A 9,115-nucleotide genomic window follows, 5' to 3' on the forward strand; every position below is an offset into this window, starting at 1 on the left:
GCCGCCCCGTACCTTACACACATGATTATCAGTGAGATTATAGAAACTGGGCAACAACAAAGAGTTTTCTTGTATTACAAACTTGTTATCTCAAACCTCAGACGCTCACACGCTCACATGCTCACACGCTCATTACATTACATTACATTGTATTATATCACATTTCAGCATTTAGCAGACACTCTTATCTAGAATGATATAAACACACTACATATTTACATATGATCCATTTATACTGCTGGATAATTTTAGACTCCTAGTAAAATTTGTGCAGATCATTGACAATAATTTTGTTTTGAATATTGGTGAAAACATTGATTTATTTTACAATTTGTGTCATGTTTTTTAGAACAAAGTATTTCAGGATATTTCAAAAGTATCTGGGAAATATAGTTGAAGGAAATATTTCAAATGCATTTGGACAGAATATTTTTCCAAATACAGTTCCACGAAAAACTATTAGCCCCTTCCTGATTTCCTACATTATTGGATATGTGTCACACTGAATGGTTTCAGAGGCAACATTAGACAAATTGAACCTGAGTAAACATGAAAGACATTTTTCTATCAATTTAATGAAAAAAAAATATATATCAAACATTCACTTCACCATGTGAAAAGGTAATTGCACCACATTTTGCAGTAATACCCCACATTTTAGGAACCACATGCTTCCTAAAATTTTACATAAGTCTTTCACATCACTGTGGATTAGATTTAGCCCACTCTGCTTTAATTTAAACACATGGGTAAGTTTTTAAGAATTAACTGCTAGTTTCAGGTCCTGCCATAGCATCTCTATTGGATTCAAGTAAATACTTTGACAAGGTCTGGAATTAAGTTATTAATCTTGAGTTACCTTTTCTACTGAAGCAAATTGATCAGTTTTCTCGTAGAGGCCAACAGTGCCCTGGAACAAGAAACAGACTGAGTTTTTGGAGATAATGCAAATATGTGTGAATGACCTGAAATTCCTGTTGCAACTCATCCCCCAGTACAGCTTTTGACCTGAATATTTTCCCAGAAAGTCTTATCATTGCATCTCTGTGTTCTCAATACCACACCCTGAAATAAATTAATGGTGCTTGAGCATTTTATCTCAAAACATCAGGAACTGATGATTATTGAGTTAGCTGGATAAGTGCACTGAGTGAAACCCAGAACAGCTCTTTTTACTTCAGTCAATGTCGAGATTTGGAGGATTCTGAGTTTTACTCAATATAATTATCCAAACTCCAAAATTTGTGGAACAGTCCTCAGAAGCTTCATGCTTTGAATGTAAACTTTGAACATTATTTGAAAATACACCCTCCAAAGGTTTTCCAACCAGTTAATATACTTTTTACACTTTAATACTGACCATTTTATTAATTATCACCATTTCAAAATGTCTGTTGATATATTGTGGTAGGTGCTTGCAGGATGACCTGATTTTATGTAATCATATTTTGGGATGGTCTGTTATAGTGTCTTTTTTGTTGATTTTTCTGAGGAGGAAATCTATTAGTAAAATAATTCACAAAAGGAAGGATAACATGGTATAAACAAAAGATTTTTGCTAACTGCACAAATTCTCTCATGAGCATCATATTTCAGGTTCATGTCTAGTGAAGTTTTAATCAGACAGCTTCAGATATGTCTTAAATACATTAATAAAAAAACAGTTTTGAGTGGTCTGTTAATGTACTGGTACTATTTAGATATATATCATAATGGCCGTGTTAGATTTGCCTTTGCATGTAATGAAATTATGACAGTATGTTAGACAGAGCTCAGTAATGCAATCGTAAAGCAACAATTTTTTCTTTTTTTTTGTTAGTAATTTTCAATTAATCTAGCTATTAATTCTTAATTTGCTGAGTAAATGAATTCAGTGGTGAGATGAAGGCCGCAGATGCTTTGATTTATGTGGTATGTTGTGGCATATTTTGAGTAACTAGTACAAAGTGTTCATCTGAGAGGAACGTGTTTTAACATTGGTTTGTACCTGTCCCTGAACAAAGTCAATTGCAATACTATAAGCATGTCCTAACTCATCTGCCCTGTATGTTTCCATGTCAACATTCCAAAATATCTCAGTGTTGCGTCAGTGCCATATCTGAACATTTTTACTGAAAAACATCTCCAGGTGTAGTTGATAAGAACAATTGCAAGTTAAAACTAAAGTGTTAGGGCACTTTTACATAAAGCATGCAGGTGTGTATTTTTCCTCATCAGTCCATTTCAGTCAATTATGTTTTTCCTCTTCATCATTCTGAGAATTCATCATAATGAGAATTTATACAATGGTTTATTTGTATTAAATGTGTAAATATTCTGCTAAATTAATCATTGGTTAGTACTTTGTTTGTGGTTGTTCTGTGCTAAATACCACACAGCAGGCTGGTACCAACATTATGGGTGGAACCTAAAAACGTTTTACCCATTGTTTTTGCTTTTTCCACCATCCATTTGTGTCTTCAGTCATGTTTGTGTGTTTACAGCACTTACCATGGATGAAAGCATATCATAAAGCAGTAAATATGCTTACTAGTCTGTCTGCACACTGCTACTGTTGAAAAACAAGAAAATACAATACAGTGAGCACTATAACGGATGGTGACAAATTCTTTGTTATTTTTGTTCTGTACTCTAGCACTTTGAGTTTTAAAGGAAACAATGACAATGGGGTTGAAGTGCAGACTTTCAGATTTCATTTGAGGATATTTTTGGATGAACCATTTAGAAATTAAACATTGTACATGGTCCCCCCATTTTAAGGTAGTGTAAGTACTTGCTGAATTGGCTTCACAGATGTGTTCTGCTAGGCAGGCGTATTCATTTTTGTTGTTAGTGAATGCAGGTGTAAAATCACCAGTATGTGACCAGAACACACCCATTTGATCAGAATAATTTCATGCCCTTCAAAATGTCGTCTTATACCAAATATTCTTTCAGCTTTCAAACTGAGTCATAATTTCTGTTACCTCTGGTCAGCACAAACCTGCTATTCATTTTCAGCAAAGCTGATATAGGCCTGAGGATACTCTCCAAACCAGAGACCTTCAGCCCTCTGCTTCAGAATTCTACTGTGGGCCTCACAGTTTACCCTGCTTCAGCCCTCTGCTTCAGAATTCTACTGTGGGCCTCACAGTTTACCCTGCTTCAGCCCTCTGCTTCAGAATTCTACTGTGGGCCTCACAGTTTACCCTGCTTCAGCCCTCTGCTTCAGAATTCTACTGTGGGCCTCACAGTTTAGCCTGCTGAAAAAAAACAGCTCAAGCTAGATTTTGAAACAGCTGGTAGCTGGTATTTCAAACTGGTCATAGCTGGATTTTACACCAGGGTATGCTTCCTCTTCTCCTCATTACATTTCTTCCTCTGACTTAATGCTATGCTGTAATAATACTTTAGTAGGCTTACAGTACATTTCTACAATACTGCCTAAATTTAACTTTATAATAATCATAAAGTTATATTAATATGCCATATGTGTAAATAAAAGATAATCATATCACCAGACAGACCCTTGACACATACAGAACATTTCAAGAGAATGAACAGAAGTAAGAATAATCGGTTGTGTTTGTTGGATAAATAAAGAGTTAGCACAGCAAAGCAGATTGCTGGCCTGTATTCTAATCTTAGAATAGTAACATCACATGGTGGAAACAAGCACCAATGACCAGAATCAGAAGTGAAAGGAGACAGTAAAATGCCAAGACCATTTGAACAGGATGTGACTCATAATCTGACTGCACATCCGGTCTTTGGAAGTGAGATGCAACTCTTATTAATATCATGAGGCCCACAAGATCCTGGATTCCCATGAAGTGAGAGTGAGATCCTGGAAACTCATTGTTATACGAGATCCTGGATTCCCATTAAGTGAGAGTGAGATCCTGGAAACTCATTGTTATACTGCTTCATTGTTTTTATAAAATGTAAAATGTTTGTGTGCTCAGTAGCCTCCCTTGACATATAGACATATTTTGTGTGCGTGTGCAATCCATATGTGCTCTGCAGCATGTGTATATAATAGCAGACATTTGGGGTCAAAATATTCTATGAAACAGTTATACTGTACATAATGTGTGTCAGAATTTTCATTGCATTTCCATTTTTATTTCATAGCTGTCAGTGTATTCTGTCAGTGGTCTTAATGCTTTGATGAAGAATATTTGTCCATTAAGAAGAATTAGTTGTTATTTTAATGAGTATTGACAACCTGTGAACTACTCATTTTCAACATTTGGCAGACAGCAAAGGGTGTGTATTTCCTGGTGTGTATATTGAAATTCTTACATTTTGCAAGAACAAGACTATTATGGCCTGGGTGTTGTTCATGCATGGTTGCACTCCGAGCAGGGTATTGTGGGAAGAGGAGTCCCACAGGGATTAGTGCTGAGGCCACTGCTCTTCCTCATTTACATAAATGACCTTGACATAAGCATTGAAAGTATTTTAGTTCAATTTGCAGATGCTCAAGTTTAAAAAGACTAGCCTTTCAAAGCCTTTCAGGTTCTAGTCAATGTGCGGGAGCAGTAAAGAAAATGCCAACAGGATGCTAGGATACATAGCCAGGAGTATTGAGTATAAGTACAAAGAAGTTATACTCACCTTATACAATATTCTTGTTGGACCACATTTGGAGTACTGTGTGCAGTTCTGGGGACCACACTATAAGAAAGATATAGAGGCACTGGAAAAGATTGCCAGTACGTGGTGTAGTGGAAGCAGAAAGACTGGGGGGTTTTCAAGACCAGGCTTGATACAGTGTTAGATACTACACAGCTCAATTAATTGGCAATTAATTAATTAAATAATGAATTAATGCAACTGCTCAATAAAATTAAGGGAACACTAAAGGGACACATCAGATCTTGATGAATGATTTATTCAAGTTGAAAATCTTTACTGATGTACATTGTATAATTTGTTGAGAACAAAATGATGTAACAACGGTCAAAGGAAACCAAAATTATCAACCCATTGAGGGCTGGATTCAAAATCATACCGAAAATCAAAGTAAAAAATTTAAATCACAGGCTGATCCAACTTGTGTGAATTTTATCACGGCAACTCATAATGTGACTCAGTAGTGTGTATGGCCCCCGCGTGCCTGTACGCACTCCCGGTGATGTCTGGGCATGCTCCTGATGAGTCGGCGGATGGAGGTCTGTGCGACCCTCCAAGGATATGCATCCCCAGATCATCACTGACCCACCACCAAACTGGTCATGCTGGATGATATTACAGCCAGCATAACATTCACCACGGCGTATCCAGACTCTTTCACGCCTGTCACATGTGCTCGGTGTGAACCTGCTCTCATCTGTGAAGAGAACAGGGCACCAATGGCGGACCTGCCAATTCTGGTGGTCTCTCGCTAATGCTAATCGAGCTGCACAGTGCTGAGTGCAGGTCCCACTAGAGTAGCCTGCTGGAGGTTATTTTGAAGGGCTCTGGCAGTGCTCCTCCTGTTCCTTCTCGCAAAAAGGAGCAGATACTGGTCCTGCTGCTGGGTTGATGCGCTTCTATGGCCCTGTCCAGCTCTCCTTGTGTAATGGCTGGTCTACTGGTATCTCCTCCATGCTCTTGAGACTGTGCTGGGGGACACAGCAAACTTTCTTGTGACCGCATGCATGGATGTGCCATCCTGGAGGAGCTGGACTACCTGTGCTACCTGATTGGGCTGCAGGTACCGCCTCATGCTACCAGTAGTGAGGGTCGCACCTCCCTTGTCAACTCCTCCCTGTCTTCTGGCTGTTTTCCAGCATCCTCCAAGAGGGCCCACATCACTCTGCTGCTAAAAAAGCCTACTCTGGATCCCTCCATCATCCGGAACTACCGCCCGGTATCTTCTTCCTTTTCTCTCTAAAACCATAGAACGAGCCGCTTCTACTCAACTTTCTTCTTTCTTTTCTAACAACAACCTGCTAGAACCCCATCAGTCTGGCTTCAGATCTGGCCACTCAACAGAGACCGCGCTCCTCTCCGTCAGTGAATCACTCCATGCCGCACGAGCAGCCTCCCTCTCCTCTGTCCTCATTCTTCTAGATCTCTCTGCTGCCTTCGACACTTTGGATCACTCCATCCTCCTGTCCGCCCTGTCAGCAACGGGCATCTGTGGCACAGCCCTGGACTGGATTGAGTCCTACCTCTCTGGTTGCTCCCTCCAGGTTGCCTGGGCTGGTACGGTATCGACACCTCGGCCCCTTCCCACAGGAGTTCCCCAGGGCTCAGTCCTAGGCCTGCTTCTTTTTTCTCTTTACACTCACTCCCTTGGCCCTGTGATCACTGCACATGGGCTATCCTACCACTGCTACGCGGACAATACCCAACTCTTCATCTCGTTCCCACCATCCGATACACAGGTTTCAGCCCGTATCTCTGCTTGCCTGAGTGACATCCAGAGCTGGATGGACAACCACCATCTAAAGCTCAGCCCAGGTAAGACTGAAATGATATTCATCCCTGCTAATACCTCTCCCCATCTGGATCTCTCCATTTCCCTCGGGGATACCACACTCACGCCATCACCCAGTGCAAGGAACCTCGGCATGTTGATGGACAGCAGACTGTCCCTTTCCGAGAACATTGCGGCGGTGACCTGGTCATGCAGGTTCTTCCTATACAACATACGGAGAATCCGCCCCTTTCTCACCCCCTACTCGACCCAGCTCCTGGTCCAAGCGATGGTTCTGTCCCGCCTGGACTACTGCAATTCCCTCTTGGCTGGCCTCTCAGCATCCGCCATCAGACCCCTCCAACTTATCCAGAATGCAGCAGCTCATCTGGTCTTCAACCTTCCCAAATACTCACACGTCACCCCCCTGCTTACTTCCCTCCACTGGCTGCCTGTCATGGCTCGCATCAAATTCAAAACATTGGTGCTAGCCTTCCAAGCAGTTAAGGGGTCTTCCCCAGCTTACCTACAAAAAATCATCAGACCCTACACCCCTGCCAGACCTCTTCGTTCAGCCTCCACAGGCCGCTTGGCACCCCCCCATCTCCGAACCTCCACCTCACGCTCACGACTACTGTCTGTTCTGGCTCCACGGTGGTGGAACAAACTCCCTGTTGAGGTCAGAACTGTAGAATCTCTCCCCACCTTCAAGCGCAAACTGAAGACGCACCTCTTCAAGCAGTATGCACTTTAATGTAATGTAATGTAATATAGTGACAAGGACACTAGCAGCACACAAAACTACAGAAGAATCAGTCAGGAAGGATAAGGAGCGAGCAATTGTTTGTGGTCACCACATGCAAAACCCTTACCTTTTTGGGGGTTGTCTTGCTTTTGCATCTCCATTGTACCTGTTGTCACTTTCACTTGGACCAAAGCAGGTGAAATTGATTCACAATCACTTGTGCTTCCTAAATGGACAGATTGATATGCTTTACCTGACTTGGTGTTACACTGTGATGATTAAGTATTCCCTTCATTTTTTAAGCAGTGTATTTAGCTTTTAGGCAAACTAGGCAGTAGGTACACTTAGGGGAAGGAAAAGCTGAGCATTGCTGAGCTGAATGGCCAGTTCTCGCCATTACCTTGTAATGTTATGTACTTAGACACTAGGACCTCCAAATCATAGAAACAGAAAAGATCCTGAAGTTGGGATGGAGTACTTCTGAAAAACTTTCAACCTGTTTATGGAACTCTGCAAAATCACTTACTAATGCCAAATACTAAAGACCTGAGTCTAATATCAATTTAATTTACACTGATATAATATACTGTATGTATTTGCACAAATGTGTTTCAAATACACTGTGGATAGGCTATAGCATACACCCTACCTGGGTCACCCTGTTGTGTTAAACTATAGCCAGAAGACAACTTGGTTCTTAGTTCTTGGCTAGGTAAGCAGTGTTTGGCTAGGTAAGCGCTTGTTCATACATTTGCATGTTGTGGTATTACAATTTTTTTTTAAGAATCTGATGATCAAATAGGCCTTGGTCCTTATCTTTGTTGTGCAGGTAGTAGTTGAAATTGTACTTCCCTCTAGGGTCTTTCAGCACACTTATCCCAGGTTATCGGCATGCACTTTGCCCTTCATTGTACGTCACTCTGGATAAGAGCATCTGCTAAATGCCATTAATGTAATGTAATGTAAGTTGGTTAACAAATCTAGATAGAAATAGCAGGAAATAATAGCTGAAATTCGGATCTGGCATCTCATGTCCATCTTTTGACGTCAAACTCAGTTGTCTTCAGTGTATAGTAAAAACAAAGGAATTGACCTTGCTGTTCCAACACTTTCGGAGGGGACTGTTTATATTATTTTTTTTATCTGACCCTATGCCCCGGAACCTAGGAAAAAAATATATTATCCTAATTTTTGGAGTTGTTACTGTAGAATCCCACTCTGCCATCCTCGAGCTGAGCTGCATACTCATTTAGTCAAAAGAGGGCATTTTAGGCATCGCTGACACAAGTACACTGCAAGTACACTGCAAGCATCAAACATGCAATGGCACAGTGAGACAAGACTATCCCAAGGACTGTCAGCACAGGCAAAGTTTGAACTAAAGAGGAGAAAGCAATGTGTGCATTTTACTTTAATGCATGTAGCATTTTAGAGAAATGGTATCATAATAGGCTGTAAAGACATTTGCTCACTCAAGATCAACTACTTCAGTTAAGTTCGGTAAATGTGTATGAAGTTTTAATTAAAAAAGGAAAAAGAAATGGTGTCATATATACAGTATGTGCTGTGTGTCAGAGAACACACAGTTCTCTGAACTTGAATGAATGAAATTAATCTGCAAGGCAACTGTCTAAAAATAGCCTATACTTTCTGTAGGAAAGAATGTGTAACTCTTTGTTGCATCACTTTGATTTCAACTGCCATGGAAAAATTCTCATCTATTGTTGGTAAATTTCTGTTCAGCAGGTGGATAAACAGGAAGCTTAAAGATAAACGGCACACATTTCACTGTATTCATTAGTCAGCCCTTTACTTTCCCAACACTCCACTTACAATAGAAGACAAAGTGAACAGGAAGTGACATCAGCTCTGTGACTGCTGTTTGTGAGGGGTGTCATTCATGTTCCATTCGGCTCAGGGCCTGCTTATTGGTCTTTATGCTGTGTGGGTGGGTTTACAAAAGGAACAGAGAATATGACCTC

The sequence above is a fragment of the Conger conger genome, chromosome 2 (assembly GCF_963514075.1).
Source record: "Conger conger chromosome 2, fConCon1.1, whole genome shotgun sequence".
In the NCBI taxonomy this organism is placed as follows: domain Eukaryota; kingdom Metazoa; phylum Chordata; class Actinopteri; order Anguilliformes; family Congridae; genus Conger; species Conger conger.